This window comes from Canis aureus, chromosome 18, assembly GCF_053574225.1.
Source record: "Canis aureus isolate CA01 chromosome 18, VMU_Caureus_v.1.0, whole genome shotgun sequence".
In the NCBI taxonomy this organism is placed as follows: domain Eukaryota; kingdom Metazoa; phylum Chordata; class Mammalia; order Carnivora; family Canidae; genus Canis; species Canis aureus.
This window is the reverse complement of record NC_135628.1, coordinates 37,001,741-37,018,974: the sequence shown is the minus strand read 5'-3', so window position 1 is coordinate 37,018,974 and position 17,234 is coordinate 37,001,741. Positions and strand designations below refer to the sequence as shown.

The window sequence follows — 17,234 nt, the reverse complement described above, 5'->3', positions numbered from 1 at the left end:
GCTCTTTATCTGTGTAACGTTAGAGAAATTACTGAATGTTTCTGAGTCTCAGTCTCCTCATCTCTAAAATAAGCATAATAATAATGGGTACCACACTCAGAGAGATATAGTGAGGATAAATGATGTAATGCATGTCAACCACTTGGCAGGGTTCATGGCATGGATAAGATCTGCAAACAGTACCTATCTTAATTATCTTTCCTCACCCCCGCTTCACTTGCTAAGTGGCAGAAGTTCTCCACATTGCCTGCACAAAAGTTACTACATGTATTCTTGAAGGAAGGTCTGGATACTGCCAGTCATGGCAGACAAAGATGTAAACTCCAAAGTTGTCATGGGAAATATTGTCAGAGCAGTTCAGTTTGGATGTTAGAAGATGACAGCAGTGTGTCAGGCCTCGACAGCAACTGGTATGTACTGAACAGGAGGATGAAGGGCCATTGGTGGGAGGTCTCCAGGAAAGAAATGAAACTTAGATTTTTCAATATGTTTGAGTGTGAAGAATATTATTGGTGCTTGATAGACTTCTGGTAACACTTAGAAAATATTAGCGATAGTTCATATAAATCTAAGAAAATGGTACTAGCAACTTCAAGATAATTTAAAAAAAATAGAAAGATTATCTACATCTATACTATTTGTATCTTTCCTTAATCAGACAAAATTTGTATAAAGCTTATCAGGACTCTGACAGTGATTTCAGAACTATAACTCCCCCATATTATGTATAAGGATGTCTATAAAATGTAGTATTGGGTAATAGAATTCTTCTGACATTGAGATACAAACTTGAGGAATCATTGGTGTTGGAAACAAAGCTTGTTTTGATTATATTACAACTAAGCATGTGGTATTATTACCAAATCATGTCTTCAACCAAAAATATAGGTTGTAAATATTTTTTTTACAACTGGATGTTATGATAATACATGATAACACTTATTTCTTAAAAGAATTTTTGAGTATAGCTGACACACAATGTTACACTGGTTTCAGGTGTACAACATAGTGATTCAGCTTCTATGTTAAACTATGTTCACAAGTGTAGCTTCCACCTGTCACCATACAGCACTATTACTATAACATGATAACACTTCTCATTTTTCTTCTATACTTTTAGCTCATGAAGGGCAGGAACAGAGTCTTCTTCTCATCTATAAGTCTTAGGACCAGAGACTGAATATATGAATTACAGATGTTTCCATTAGTGACTTTAATTACATGGCATTTCTTCTTATGAATTTATGCAAGTCAGTAAAGCTTTATATTTTATTTTATATAATACTTAGCCAAAAAAGATGATTTTGATAGTTATTTTATTTTATGTACTCCAGAAAATATAAAATCCTATCACACATTGATTACTTACTTTCCACTTTGGATCTTCAAAATCAATCTCCAGTACCCTCGGGTTGGTGAGGGTGAATCTTATCAGAATCTGAGAAGAATGGTGTTTGAAAATATCCATTAGGTTATTAAGACCTTGTTGAGAACTACATCTTAAATTCAATGTTGTTACCATAACCACTATGAGCTGATATTTTCATATAAGGCTTAAAAATAATATTAATGAAATCAAGTCAAGTATACATCATGATATATCTAAGGTAATCCACTTGAACTGGGACTTTTGCATCCAGTACAAATGACAGTGGCTGGAGTTATACTTCTACTCAAAACAACCAAAGGTGGACAAAATGTATGAAACAAGTTTGAAGATAGTGGACATGTTTAGGCCAAAACAGTCTCAATAAATTTAATGGTATTCAATTCAATACAAAGCATATTTTCTGACCACAAAGGAAAAAAAATTAGACATCAATGAAGTATTTCGTATAACCAATGAACAAATGAAATTATTTACTATTATAAAACAAGTCAAGTGAAATATCTTTGGGTTTTGGGGGTAAAAAAAACCTCTCAGTTCCCACCCCTCAAGAGGAAAGACCATGTTAGAATATAGAAGTATGGCCAATATAGGAACACTGCTTTATGTCTGAATTTACACTGGCAAAATAATGTGTGTACCAGAGGGAAATAAGATTTGTTCATCAGATAGCCATGTGCTCTTGAATAATGAAATAAATTAGGAGACTTTGAGATCTAGAATATTAATGCATAGGATAATTCTATCTTTTTCTTGAATGGCATATGCAATCTAAAAATCAGTGACAGATTTTAGTCAGACAGCATTTAAATAGGATTTAAACATCTTTGAAATAGTTTTTTTTTTTTTTTTTCATGATGGTGGTCCTTTGGGGGGATAGACATTTTCAAATTGGTTCTACCATACATGTATACAGCTAATTCACTTTATTATTTCTGCTCAACGCCAATACTGCTATTATGGGACTCTTCATTGACTTCTAATTACATCTCATCTACTCCCACATCTGTGCCTTTGCTCATTGTGAAACTGCACATGAATACCTTTCCTGGCTCTTCCCATCTTGCCTTTCTTTCTTTCTTTCTTTCTTTCTTTCTTTCTTTCTTTCTTTCTTTCTTTCTTCCTTCCTTCCTTCCTTCCTTCCTTCCTTCCTTCCTTCCTTCCTTCCTTCCTTCCTTTCTTTCTTTCTTCTTTCTTTTTCTTTCTTTCAGATTTTATTTATTTATTAGAGAGCACACGTGTGTGCATGCAAGAGCATGAGCGGTGGGGTGGGGCAGAGAGAGAGGAACAAAGCAGACTCCCCACTGAGCAGGGAACCTGAAAAGGGGCCCCAGGATCATGACCTGAGCCCAAGGCAGATGCTTAACCAACTGAGCCACCCAGGCACCCCTCCACCTTGCTTTTCAAACCCCATCCCATCTATTTAAGCTCCCAGTTTATCTGCTATGGATTTTCTTTCAACTATTCTGACCTACCAGGAATGTTCCTTTCCTTGAGCTCCTATAGAATTGTATAAATAATCAAGACTAAGGTATAACACAGACTGTCTTATTCATTAAGTTTTAATTCAGTGGGTTTTAAACTATGGTATGCATAATAATCACTTGGAAGTGGTTGCAAAAATGCAAGTTTGGGCCAAATTGTCAGAAATCCCAATCCACTTAGACTAGGAGATCAGGAATTTGTATTTTATTAAAGATCCCAGGATGTCCTAATGTGATGGTCTGCTAATTATACTTTGGGGAAAAAAAAAACATAACACTTTAGTGAATTCCAATAACTCAATCTGTTTCACTTATAGAGATGCACAATGCCTAATCTTTTTATATCTTCATATCAGCAAGCAGAGTGTTCAGCATACTATGAATGCTCAATAAATCCTCACCAACTTTCTGAAGCAATGCAGTTATACATTTAATGTAGAGAGGACCCTCTTATCTCCAGTTTCACTTTCCATGGTTTTAGTTACCTGAGGCCATCCACCATACAGAATTAGATGATCCTGCTTCTCGCATATCATCAGAAGGTAGCCTAAAGCTATTCATAATGCCTGGGTCATTCACCTCACTTCATCTTATCATGTAAGGCATTTTATCATCTCACATCCTGACAAGAAGAAGAAGTATAGTATATTTTGAGAGAGACCATATTCACATAACTTTTATTATAGTATATTGTTATAATTTTTCTATTTTATTATTGTTAATCTTTTACTGTGCCTAATTTATAAATGAAGCTTTATTTAAAAAAAAAACCTCTGGAGTATATAGATGGTTTGGTACTATCTGGTTTCAGGCATCCACTGGGGTCTTGGAGCTTATCTCTTACTGATGAAGATGGACTCCTGTATATACCCTTGTTATTTTTTTCAATGATTGCATAGCTATGTGTCTTAATTAATTTTTTTAACTTGTGATTTGACTTCTCATTTGAATAATAGAATTTTAGAGCTATAGGACTTTCTAGAATTAACTTAGTTTAATTCTCTCATTTTTTGATGAAGCAGTTCAGGGCATGAGAGGTTAAGTGACTTACCCAAGTTCATGCAGTTAATTACTGAGCAAGCTACAGCTGCAAAAGCCAAGTTTCAAGGTTGCCAAGCCTAGCGTTCTTGCTTCTGTACATGTTGTCTTTTACTCAGAAATTTGTCCAGTGACTCTGGGTAGTAGCACAAGTGATAAGATTGAAACACCCATTTCTCAGTAAGTTAAGTGAAAAAAATGTCATTCCATTCCAGAGAATGCATGGTAGCTGCTATTAGCTTTTTTGGTCTAGATAATTTAGGGTCAGATATTCCTTGTTCTGTGAATTATAGAAATAATAGCAGGATTCCTGGCCTCTAATCATTGGTTGCTGATAGCACTCTTTACCCAACTTGTGGCAATAAAAAATGTTATTTTTTAAAAAGATTTTATTTATTTATTCATGAGAGACACAGAGACAGGTGGAAGGAGAAGCAGGCTCCATGCAGGGAGCCCAATGTGGGACTCAATCCTGGGACTCCAGAATCACGCCCCGAGCCGAAGGCAGGTGTCCCTATAAAAAACGTTTCTAGACATTGCCAAATTCTCCTGGGAAACAAAATCACTCCCAGTTGAGAACTTTCACTTTATATAGACAAGGACACAGATTCTTGGATTCATGGATTCTTAAATTTTTGGAAAGACTCAAAAGGGTCTTTGAGTCCATGCACATATATCTGTCTTGATATTTGATGCTTTGCATTTGAAGCAATCACTATCTGAAGACATCATATACATATGTTCTTTAAACAAAAGGGTGGTTAAGCTAAGAGTACAGTGCAGTTTTTTTTTAATTTTTATTTATTTATGATAGTCACAGAGAGAGAGAGAGAGAGAGAGAGGCAGAGACACAGGCAGAGGGAGAAGCAGGCTCCATGCACTGGGAGCCCGATGTGGGATTCGATCCTGGGTCTCCAGAATCGCGCCCTGGGCCAAAGGCAGGCGCCAAACCGCTGCGCCACCCAGGGATCCCCACAGTGCAGTTTTATAAAGGAGAATGTAGAAGGCATGTGATGGTGTGATTTAGTTGGATTTTTGTAGCTTTTATATTTATATAAATTTTTATTATGCTCCTCTTTATTTTATTCCCCAGTGCTACAGTGCCTGTTATTTCTTTAAGTGGAACATTATGTTATGGTTTAAAGAGTGATTTTCATCATCTGTAAACCAGCATATATATAATCTAGACATGGAGTATTTATCTTGTGGGTTTTTCAAAAGTCAAGAAAAATTATGTATATACACCCTTGGGAAAATGTACATACATATAGTATTTTGTTATATGCAATGTGTTTTGTCCCTCCCCCACTTTTGTTGAATGTAGAAGCTTAGGGAGGTTTATTGGACACTTTAGTTAAGCATGACCTTAACAGAATAATTTCTTGAAGGCTATCTTCTCATCTTACTGTTGTGCTAAAGAAAACAGCATCTTTTTGCTTTCCCAGGATAGGAAATATGAGCTGAAGTTTAACAGATGAGCAACATATTATCAAACAGCTGCTAGAGAAACATCTCTTCAGTGTAAGTAGGGATCCAAATGAAAAGAAGAGAAATACCATTTAAGGAAAATTTTATCTCAAAGAGAAGCTTGTGAAATAGAAGCCTCAAGCAGGGCTGGGGAGTGGGATAGGGGGAGTAGTAGGTTGAGTTCCAGTCCTGGCTTTATGATCTGGGGCACATTTTTATTTATCAGTTAATGATGGTGTTGGGCTAGATGATCTCATACCAGCCTGAACTGCACATCTACTCTTCAAGTTCCAATTATTTATATTGTTTAGAATAAAATATTTTCTCAGCAGAAAGAAGAAAAATGACACTAGAGAAATGTTCTAAGTGATAATGTAAACTTCATCAGGAAAGACTTTCCTCTTCTAGACAGTTGAACACAGGATTTTACTTAGAGGACATATGCACATGGACACTTCATACACTAAATAGTTCTAATTAAAATAAAACAAAATACCAACCTCCAGATTATCTTCTTCTGTGATTAAAACAAAATGCTGTATTTACTCTTAGCAATATTCTGCTCAGTTAGGTCAATTAGTTGTTTAATATTTAAAGGAAATAATACTCAGCAATTATAGTATTGATGATTTTTATAATTAAAGTATAGAAATTATAAATATCTACTCCTTAGACTCCAATTAGCTTATTAACATGCAGTAGAGAATACGTACCTACATTATTGGTATCATTTTTCTTATTCAGTCCATGGCAACTAAGTACTGTCAACCCTTAATACGATTACGTCAAGCTCTCATACAAGTTAACTCTTGGCCAAAGTCTGACACAGGCCGTCAATATCTGGATTTAATTATGTTGATGAACAAAAAAAGTCACCTTTTTGTGTGTAGGCTAAATGCTTACTGTGTAGGGAGAACAGCTGTTGCACTTTTGATTTCACCCTAAAGATTGGAACAAAAGGTCAGAGATCTTTTGATGCAAGCTAATTAAAATATCAATGATTATGCACACCATGTAACCTTGTTCTTAGATCAGTGTGCAAATCAGAAATTTCTTTATATATATATTATGACTGCACTTTGGGGTAATACTTTAGATGTGTAAGTGCCAAGTGATCTACACATTGACCTTTGAAGGAATACTCAGACAAACATTTTTGGAGTTGTTTTTTCTTCCTTTACAAAATCGAGTACATTAATGTATGTTCCTCCTATTCATGCCAAAGGGCAATTGAATTTGGGAAAGAAAATTGCAAACAAGGAGAAAAGTAGGTTCAATCAGATCATTATTGAGACCAGATGGGGATATTCTTCACTGGTGGTTGTCAGGCTTCTGGTCATATAGCTGTGAATATTCCAGCTGAATTAATTGGATTAGCTTTTTTAGAAATGTATCACCATAGGTCCAACTGTGATCTGTGTACTATCTACCTTAGAATCAACTGAATGTTTTAAATTGCATTTTTCCTGGCCTCGCAACCAGATATTCTGTTTTCATGGTTCTGGAGTAGAGCCTGGAGAATTTCAGGTGATTCTGATATCATTAAAAGTTCTCAGATCACTAACTTAGCAGCATCCAGAGCTCAATCAGGGCAAACATTTTGTCTTTGGCTTGTCTACTTTTCTGCTCATTCATTTTCCAGTGACTCTTCATCTTTTTTCTGTCCCCTACCATTACTTTATTTAGGTTTCAAGGAAATTGTCAACTAATGCCTGTTGATGAGAATATTAAAAGTATTAGATTCTCTAGGGGACAGTTCTATTTTTTTATTATTTTTTAAAGACTTTATTTATTTGAGAGAGAGAGAGAGAGAGAGAGAGAGAAAGAGAGTACAGGACCAGGGGGAGGGGCATGGAGAGAGGGAGAAGCAGACTCCCCACTGAGCAGGGATCTAATGAGGGGTTTGATCTCAGAATCCTAAGATCATAACCTGAGCTGAAGGCAGACACTTTAACCAACTGAGCCACCAGGTACCCTGACACTTCTGTTTTGATAAGAATAACAATAATGATGTTTGGCTCTATACATTTCAAAACTTGTGTCTCTTTCCTCACATACTTTTGGTGCCAGAGGTTGCAGAGTGTTTTCATACTGTGAAATGACTTTGGCCCTGGACTTGTATGTGGCCACTCTAGATTAGTGGGAACATTGAGAAGTAGTAGGAGTGTTCCTGGCCCCCTTCCTAAACTGAGATATGGTTAGCATTAACTGAGATCTACATGGAAATGACTATAAACTATGTAAATATATCTGATTGAATTCCAACTAAATATAACTATTCACAACTCAGGTTTTCCTCTGATGGATACTAAAATCTCTTCAGTGCTGCAAAGCCACACGTACACAGGAGAGGAAAGTGTGAGGAAGAAAGAGGAGGTGAGAGACAAGGGAAATCCAAGGGGATAGAGAAAGTGACCTTAATTGATTGTAATTAATGTATCTTCTTTTGCAAAATTTTGAAAAATACATGATTATGTATACTGTTGTCCCCTTCCCTAGGAAGGGCCTAGACAGATGAGGGTCAGCTCAAGCTATGTTAGCTTCTCGAAAAGCTCACTTCTACCTACATCTAGCTCATATCCTGCAGTGTACAAAAATAATTGTATAATAAGTAGATGAATTAATAGAAAGGTATAACTCTTCTTCTCCTACCAGTTCAGATGAAGAATTTAACATCATTTTGAAGTCACATAACTTAATAAAGTCACATTCATATTAAAAGAAAGTTTTCTGGGGCGCCTGGGTGGCTCAGTTGGTTAAGTGTCCCACTCTTGATTTCAGCTTAGGTTGTGATCTCAGGCTCTTAGCTCTGAGTCTGCTTGTCTCTCTCCTGCTCCTTCTCTCATTCTCTCTCTCTCTTATACATCTAAATAAAATCTTTATTGTAAAAAAACAAAGTTTCTGTTCATGGAGTTTGCTATATGCCTCAATGATCAATACTTCTAGTATAGTCCATCCTTGCTTGGGTACCATGTTTAGCATTGCCCTGAGTTTAGGCGCCAAGCTTTGCAGTGATAGTCTCTCCCCAAGAAAAACTCTGCCTCTATAAGGTCCATTCTTTGTTAAAAAAAATCCAGAAGAATGTGATGACTATCAGGTAATTTTTTTCTAGATATTAAAGCTCCCTTATCTAGTTAACTTGTCAGTTCTTAAGAAGGCTAATAAGTGGTTGTATAAATGCTGGGGCATGGAAAGAAAGAGAGGGATTTTAGTATTTTCTGATGGTTTTCCAATCATAATAATGCTCTGATGTTGCCTTTGACATGAGAAATACTTTTTCCAATTCACTGGAGTCAGTATTGTATAGGAGTTGAGAGTTTGGTTTCTAGAATCAGAATTCCTGGGTTCTCAATATAGTCTGCTGCTTACTTTGTAACCTTTGGCCAGTCACTTAACCCTACTATGCCATTACATTTTCATCACCTATTAAATAGGACTATTTTGAGGATCAAATGAATTAATACATGATTTGTAAATGTTCAATAAATACTAGCAATTCCTGTTGTTATGCTTGATCTTATCTTTGACATTAACTACCTTTTGACATTGGCAAGCAATTATATTTGAGGACCTCAGTTTTTTCATCAATAAAAGGAATAGTTAAATAATAGTTGTGATTCACAAAATGCTATGATAAGAGTAGCCTTGGATCACTATGCATAACACTTATAAAAATCATTTTGAAGTCAAAACTGTGGTGAAACTTTTTTGTTTAATAATTGAATGAAAAAAGCCTACTCATTCTCTAGCATCTTAAAAAAATGAAAAATATCTAACAAGTTGCTCTCTTTCTCTTTGGATTGAAGTCTTGTTGCCTAATGAACCAAGAGCCCAAACTTTGGATTTCATTACTCTTATGATTCCAGATCCCTCCAGAGTCTCTTATCAAATGTGGCCTCATTAAGTGCAAAAAGCAATGCATTTCTCCATTAAATTGTGCTGAGCTAACTTGTGGCTGACATGAACTCAAATGAAATGTAATCACTTTAAATTTGTTCTTATTGGACTGTAGTTGCACATCACAGACATCTATAAACACATGCAAAACTACTTGGGAATCCTTATTTATCCAGGCTCTTTTCTGAGTAAGTATATGGATATCAATCCTATTTAATGAGGCTCTATCAATAATAAAAACTAAATATGAAACAATTCCAATATGTTATCCTGTTTTAAGTAAGTTACCTCTAAAACGAACTCTAGTTGTTTTTTCCTCCATTGAAAAATAGAAGTGTTTATAAACAGTCTGTTTATGAACAGATTACAGAGTAATCTATACTTTTTTTAACCAAGAATTTTGTAAACATAATTATAACTTTGGGAAAAAAGAAGACACATGCTTTGTAATAATCGTTGATAACATTTGCTGCATAGCAGAAACACTTTTAAGTTCTGTATATGTGTTAGCAAACTAATTGAATCTGTTTTACAGAGGAGGAAATAGAAGACAGAGAGACTACACAGTTTACTCAAGACCATATAGCTAGTGTGTGATAGAGCTGGATTCATATCCAGGAAGTCCAGTTTGGGTTTGTGGTTGTAAACACTAAACTACTATTATTTCTCAAATTTCTCCTGAACTATTAGGTTTCCTTAAGGTGGAAAGACACACTAAGCATTTAATAGTGAGAATGGAAACCACAGAATGCAAGTTTGTATCTGGTGTATTTATGTTTTTCAGTGAGAAGGAATATGATATCAAATGCAGTCCAGTTTTAAAAGAGGGGAACCAGCTAATAGGTGGTTATGAAACTTGCCTGAGGTGATGTAGAGATTTTAGTGAGAGCAGGGATAGGTACAAGCTACTGATTGACTGTTTTTTTTTTTTTTTTTTTTTTTGCCAAAGCCACTAGAGGATGTGTCTTTGCAGTGACAGCCATCAATGGCTGTAGGGGATAGAAACAACTAGGAGACAATTAGCGATTCCAGAGGGAAGTGACAGGACATGAAATGCTCGGGGGCGAAAGAGCATTGCAGGGATCTGGCTTATGGTAATAACTTCACTGGCAACTTCAGCTTAAAACAAAACTAATGATAGATTTTGAAACGGGATTCCAGAAGAATCATCCTATTCGACTCTTGAGTTCCCAGCATCCATTTTATGGAGTTAACCTAGGTTTTGCATACCTGAGGTCTTTTTTCAGAGGCAAAGACACATGGGCAACCTGCTAACTCTTCCCTAGACTTACCGGCAGAGTGATGTTTCTGTATTTCCTTGATTTTGAAAGTGTGCTATTAAACATGGCTTTTGAATAGACCAGCAACAGTGGGTTTCAAATAGATACATGTAAAACGAGGTAAAATATCAACATAGATTAGATAATAAGAAACATTTATAATTCCACTATTTAGAAACTCCAGGTTAACATTTTTCTTGTGCATATTTATAGTAATGACAACTTTAGGATTACATACAACTATGATTTTTTTTAAAGATTTTTATTTATTCATGAGAGACACACAGAGAGGGGCAGAGACACAGGCAGAGGGAGAACCAGGCTCCATGCAGGGAGCCTGATGTGGGACTCGATCGATCCCGGGACTCCAGGACCATGCCCTGGGCCGAAGTCAGGCACTAAAATGCTGAGCCATCCAGGGATCCCCTGCACCTACAACTTTGAATCTGTATTTCACTTTGTATGAATGTCTTTCCAGATCATTGCGTTTTTTAAACTTTGGATTTGAAAACACCATTGAATGAGTGGATAATGCATTGCACATTGCGCTTTAACTTATTTGACATGCTTCTATTGTTGGATGATTAGATTATTTTTAGATGTTGGTTATTTTGAATAATAAGTAACACGAATCTTTGTCTGAACATTTCATTATTTTTAGTATTGTCATCCTTAAGATAGGCATAAATTTTCAAAGACTAGAGTTTAAAATGAAGCTTAAAATAAAATCTTTAATATGTATTTAAAATTTGTTTTACAGAAATTGCTTACTAATTTTTTGTTCTATCAGCTGTATGAAAGGATATCTGTTTCACCAAATCCTCATTCTCACGATTTTCTATATTTAAATGCTAGGGCATTATCATTAAAAATATCTTGTTTAAATTAACTGGCCAACTATCATATCCTATCCAATTCCCATTTCTTAAATGTTTGGCATCTGTGTTTTCTCTTTTGTAAATGAATTGTCTACTTAATTCTTTGTCTAAGATCTAAAATATTAAATGTTTGCTATTGTATGTTATGATTAAAATGTTAGGAAATCTGACAAACTTGTTGAAAGCAAAACATACCAAATGCGAGTCAAACAATTTCACAGGAGTTAAAATACTTTTCCTTTACTTATGTTTATTAAGACTATTTTTAGAAGAAATGTGGAAAGATTTAGTCAGAACAAATAACATTTTTATAATATTTTATAAAACTAAGTTAGGGCAGCCCCCTTGGCGCAGCGGTTTAGCGCCGCCTGCAGCCTGGGGTGTGATCCTGGGGACCCGGGATCAAGTCCCACATCGGGCTTCCTGCACGGAGCCTGCTTCTCTCTCCGCCTGTGTCTCTGCCTCTCTCTTCACTCTCTCTGAATGAATAAATAAATCTTAAAATAAATAAATAAATAAATAAATAAATAAATAAATAAATACATAAATAAATAAAAGTGAGAACATTTAAAAAAAACCTAAGTTATAAATAGGGCAGAATTACAGTTTATAATTTTGGAAAAAGGGAACAGCATTCTGTATATATAGTTATATTCATGAGCCTTATATATGACTCTATGTATATAATCCATAGCTTCTGCATTCCGATAATGTGCTATAACAGCTTGGAAGAGAAGACAAATGAGCAAGGAAACTTAGTTAACATTGTCAAATGTCTTTCCCCATATCCAACCCTGATGGGTTAAACAGTCTGATGGCTTCTTTGACCCTATTCACTAAAGTAGCTTTCCGTTTGTTCAAATAGATTCACAGCTTTTAAAATATGTATTTCGTTTGAACATCTTCCCCCTCAACCCTCTGGTGTCTCTTTTTCTTAAATAAATGGCATAAGTTTGCTTACCTACAAAATGTATCTGTACTTTTCAGAAAGTAATGTGAATCTTTCCAAGTCTCAGAATAATAATTCCATTTGGCTTAACTCCAGTGATTGGAGGGTGTGTGTGTGTGTGTGTGTGTGTGGTGTAGAACCAATCAAACAAACAAAAAAAAGCACAAACTGTAAGGAGAGTAATGATTTGTAGAAATCTACAGGAGGCCTTGGTCCTTGGTCCAGGAGTGTTACTGCTGACAATTACACAAATACTGTTCCTATGCAATTATCCCGGCAATAACCGATAGCAAGCAAAAATTATAGAGGCCTGATGCGATTTATGCCCACAGGTTTCTATGTAGCACTTTGTTTGAATCAAAATGGCTATCTTTATTTTTTTTTTCTTTTCTTTAAAGAAAAGAGTCAGTCAACTCCTTAGGAGAATATAATTTTCTTCCATCTAGTTTTAAATGGCATTAGCACAGCAATCAGATGTCAAGGTGAAAGATAAACATGTCTGCTCCTGGGTGCATAAATGGTGAAAATACCAGGTAATATGGGTACCATCTCCCTGCTTTTGCATTTTAAATAGCATTAACCTTGTGCAGGGTAGAGTTATGATTTCTTAAACTGTTTTCTCCCTACAATGGGCAATCAGTTCCATGATTTAAAAATATACTCTGTACTGTCAAATTTTTCTATTGGATGTAAGCACATAGAAAAAAAAATCAATTTGTTTTGTTTTTCATTTTTGCTTGTGATTACTGCATTGTATTTATTTCTACAATTCCTTTAATGTCACCATTTAACTACCCTTAATTGAAAACTGCTTATGTTTACTCTTTGCCCAGGAGATTACATTTCAGGTCATAGGCAATGCATTTTAAGCAAATCAGATTGGAGGGAAAATATAGATATGGTTTTTCCTTTTTAAAGATGTAAGCGTTATGGTCAAGTGTGAGGCATGTTGAAAAGTAATCACCTATGAGTCCATTTAAGAGCTCTGGTGGCCATTTTAACAAAAATTAAATGCAATTGCAAAATGGAAGAGGGGGAAAACATGTGTACCAAATCCCCCTCAAACAATCCCTTTCCATCAAAAATGACTAGAAGACAGTTTTAGTGAGGCTGCCTTTAGAAACTATGCAGAGCCTGTTTGGCTCAAGAAGAAAAAGGCAGAACTGGATAAATCTATTTCTCTACCTTAATATACTGAATGGGAAATGGATTCTAGCAGACAAATTATCTCCTTTTTTGGAGTTTAAAAAGATGACATCTCAAAGGATTAGAAATTTGATACATAATTGGTTACATAATGTTTTATATTTTTTTAAAGGAAGATGATGGGTATTTTTTCCTTATGTGTATTAGAAAAACAGAAACAGTGTAGTAATTTTCTTTTTTTTTTTTAATTTTATTTATTTATGATAGGCACACAGTGAGAGAGAGAGAGAGGCAGAGACATAGGCAGACGGAGAAGAAGGCTCCATGCACCGGGAGCCCTACGTGGGATTCGATCCCGGGTCTCCAGGATCACGCCCTGGGCCAAAGGCAGGCGCTAAACCGCTGCACCACCCAGGGATCCCAGTGTAGTAATTTTCTATATTTAAATGCTGGAACATAAATTGCCTGATATGTGGTTATTGCTAAATAAATTACTTCTTAGATTAAATATTATTTGGCATAGTCTTGGCTTGACCTGGGCCGGTTTCATGACTATTTGGTTTATAGGGACTACACCCAAGTTCTGGTCCTAATCTAGGGATGGTTTTAAAGGGATGGAAGGGTGCTTAGCCATCTTCCTCAGGGTCCTAATTTGGCATATATGTAGCAGTCCAGTGTCAGCTTGATCTATCCATTCAATATTAGCCTGTCTCTGTGGATTTAATGAATCATCAGGAATCAGGAAGCTAATATGTTCAAAAAGGGAATCAATTATCTTATTTATGTATATATGTATGTAGGTAGCTATTTAGAGAGACAGAGGTTGGGGAGAGAGGTATAGAGGGAGAGGGAGAAAGAATCTTAAGCAGGTTCCAAGCCCAATGTGGAACTAATCTTATGACCTTGAGATTCATGACCTGAACCAAAATCGAGAGTTAGTTGCTTAACCTGCTGAGCCACCTAGGCATCCCTGGAATCATGATCATATTAATCATTTGTTCTGTTTAAGTACTTTGGTCCTCCTCAGCTGAGACATATTACTAATTCCATATCCTCACCTAGTTCTCTGGTTACCGTAGAGATTTCTTCTGGTACTAGAAAAATTTTTCAACTGTATTTATTTCCAAGCACTTAGAAGAAATTCTTTAATTGTGGAATTTAGTATTGAATCTCCGAAAGTCCTATTAATAGGGTGTGATTTAAATCCACAAAGTCTTAAGAGATACACAAGGTGGTTAGGGTGGGAGCTAAGCTTGTTAAGAGCTACAATCTTGGTCTCCTTATGATGTGGGACCCAGGGAGTTTATAAAATGAAGAAGACAAAAACAAAAGAAAAGTTGTCTAAAAATAGAATAATAGCCAAGGGCAGGCCTTCATTCTAATGGGACAGATGTGATCCAAACCTGGAAACCATGCACTCCTCAGTGGAGGAAGGATGTGGACCATATGGTGTGAGGTCAGCTCACATCCATCAGGATGAACCCATCAGTGCTCTTTGCATTTGAAGCTGAGGACGTTGTGCTTATGAGTTATTCACATATTTGGTTGTATGTAGATAGGTAGGTGAGTAGTCCTCAACACCCTGAATTATGATACCTAGATACACTTAAAAGTGTTCCTATTTTATTAGTGTATGCCATATATATTTTCCTCATTGTTCCATCTCCTTTCTCATTTTCAGGAGAAGCAAACTAGTATTTGGGAAGAAAAGAAGCTCTGAGGATAGCTGTTCTAACATTAAAAAAAAAACAAAACAAAACAGAATGTGGCTGATCTGTTTCCTGAATTCTTTACCTTTTCTATTGTTTTGTTTTGTTTTGTTTTTTCCTTTTCTATTGTTAATCTTCTTGAGAACCCTTAGGAAGTTTCTCCGCTTGATATGGTAAGAGTCTGGTCACCAGGAAAGTAGAGTTTGTAACAATATGTGAAAGAGGATTTTAAGGATTTAAAAAAACTGAGAAAGGGGCACCTGGGTGGCTCAGTTGGTTGTCTGACTCTTGATTTTGGCTCAGGTCATGATCTCAGGGTTGTAAGATTGAACCCCACATGGGGCTCCGTGCTGGGTGTGGAGCCTGCTTATGATTCTCTCTCTCCTCCCTCTGCCCTTCTCCCACCTAAAAAAAGAAAGAAAGAAAGAAAGAAAGAAAGAAAGAAAGAAAGAAAAGTAAAAAAAACTCCTGAGAAATAGTAAGACCTCAGCTTTTATAATTGCAGTTTAAAACTTCTCTTGATTCCATTAGAATTCTGGAGGGAGATTTCATATTTGTGGGAGATTACCATGATTTCCTGATTTACATGGGCTTTAAGACCTTTTTGGATCAGTACTCAACTAGATGCCATTTTCTGCCAAACTTGGCAGTAGGAAAGGATAGGCCTTGGGCCGCTACAGTTTGGCTTCATCTGATAAAGGGTAGGTCCTCAATAAAAGGCACTAAATGAAAAGCTAGCCTGCAACCCAGGTATGCTGGTGTCAAGAACCTGTGGTTTGAATGGTCAGGAGCCACTGGTTGGGGAAAACTGACACACAGCTGATAGACTGAAGTCCAGTGGGAGTTATTTTCTGCTCAGCACTCCATTGGCAGCTGCATTTGTGAATCAACTAAGAGCAGCTTTTATTGATATGGTCACTATGCTTTCAGTTCCCATTTTGAAGTGTATCTCTTTGATGGATGTGTAAGGAATCCGCTTAGACACCTCTGACAGAAGACACCAGGAAGAAGATATGACTAGATTTTGAGCAATCCTGATTCCACAAAAGAGATGACACAGACTGCTGAGTAAAACACAGCAAGCCAGTTTGTAAAGAGACCAAGCATTATGTGACAGAAGCACCTAAGTCACTGTTCAGCCTGCTTGTCTTTGAGGGCTGGAGAGAAGGCTTCTGTCTGAAAGGAGAAAAGAAAAACTTTCCCAAGGCCAAAGCACACCAGGTTGTAAAAGCTTAGAGTAGAGATTTGTTGACCCCTTGTCCCGATCTCCCCAACCTCATTCCTTTGTTCTTCTTGGCAAGGACCCTCTGCTAGAATTTAAGCAGTCTTCTTCACAGGTCTTGTCTATGACTTGTTCATTACTAGTTTTGAACCTTCACATAGCCATTTCTAACTTACAGAATATATTCTCTGCCTGCCATTTGTATATCTATCCTATGTTTTTGCTCTACTTGAAAAATATGGCTTAAATCAACTCTTAGGAGACGTTTCATAACTAAGCTGGTCCTGCCCATGTGTTCCCTGCTTAGCCTTTCATCTGTACTTGGAACAAATGGACTTGATTTAGGCTTCTGTAATTTGTAAACCCTGTACTGTGTTAAGTATTTCATAACCATGCATTTTGGTTACTTCTGTGTATGGGCATTTTCCCCAACTATATTGTCACTGCCTGAGGGCAGGAACATGTTTACTTATGTAACGTATTCATTCCTTCTCCCTCCATCTGGGACAGTCCAGTGATTAGCAAATAGCAGGCACTAAGCAGATGTAACAGTTATAGATCCTAAAATAAGAAGTATCTCCTTCTCCTCCTCCTTCTCCTCCTCCTCCTCCTCCTCCTCCTCCTCCTCCTTCTTCTTCTTCTTCTTCTTCTTTCTTCTTTCTTCTTTCTATTTTCTTCTTTCTTCTTTCTATTTTCTTCTTTCTTCTTTCTTCTTCTTCTTCTTCTTCTTCTTCTTCTTCTTCTTCTTCTTCTTCTTCTTCTTTTTTAAAGGATTTT

General features: G+C 36.3%; 1 protein-coding gene and 1 long non-coding RNA gene across 4 annotated transcripts in view; both read left to right on the top strand.

Moving 5' to 3' along the window:
• Positions 1 to 15,628, top strand: part of LOC144288849 (uncharacterized) — a 97,347-nt gene extending 81,719 nt beyond the window's left edge. For 2 of the 3 annotated variants that reach the window (XR_013356856.1, XR_013356854.1), the window contains one exon: positions 13,794 to 14,863. This is a non-coding gene — a long non-coding RNA (uncharacterized LOC144288849). Of the gene's footprint in view, positions 1 to 13,793; positions 14,864 to 15,207 lie in introns of those variants that run through there. The other variant, XR_013356855.1, reaches the window with a different exon arrangement.
• NXPH1 (neurexophilin 1) overlaps positions 1 to 17,234 on the top strand; it is a 433,080-nt gene that overhangs the window by 247,884 nt on the left and 167,962 nt on the right. The gene's annotated exons all lie outside the window — the stretch shown is intronic.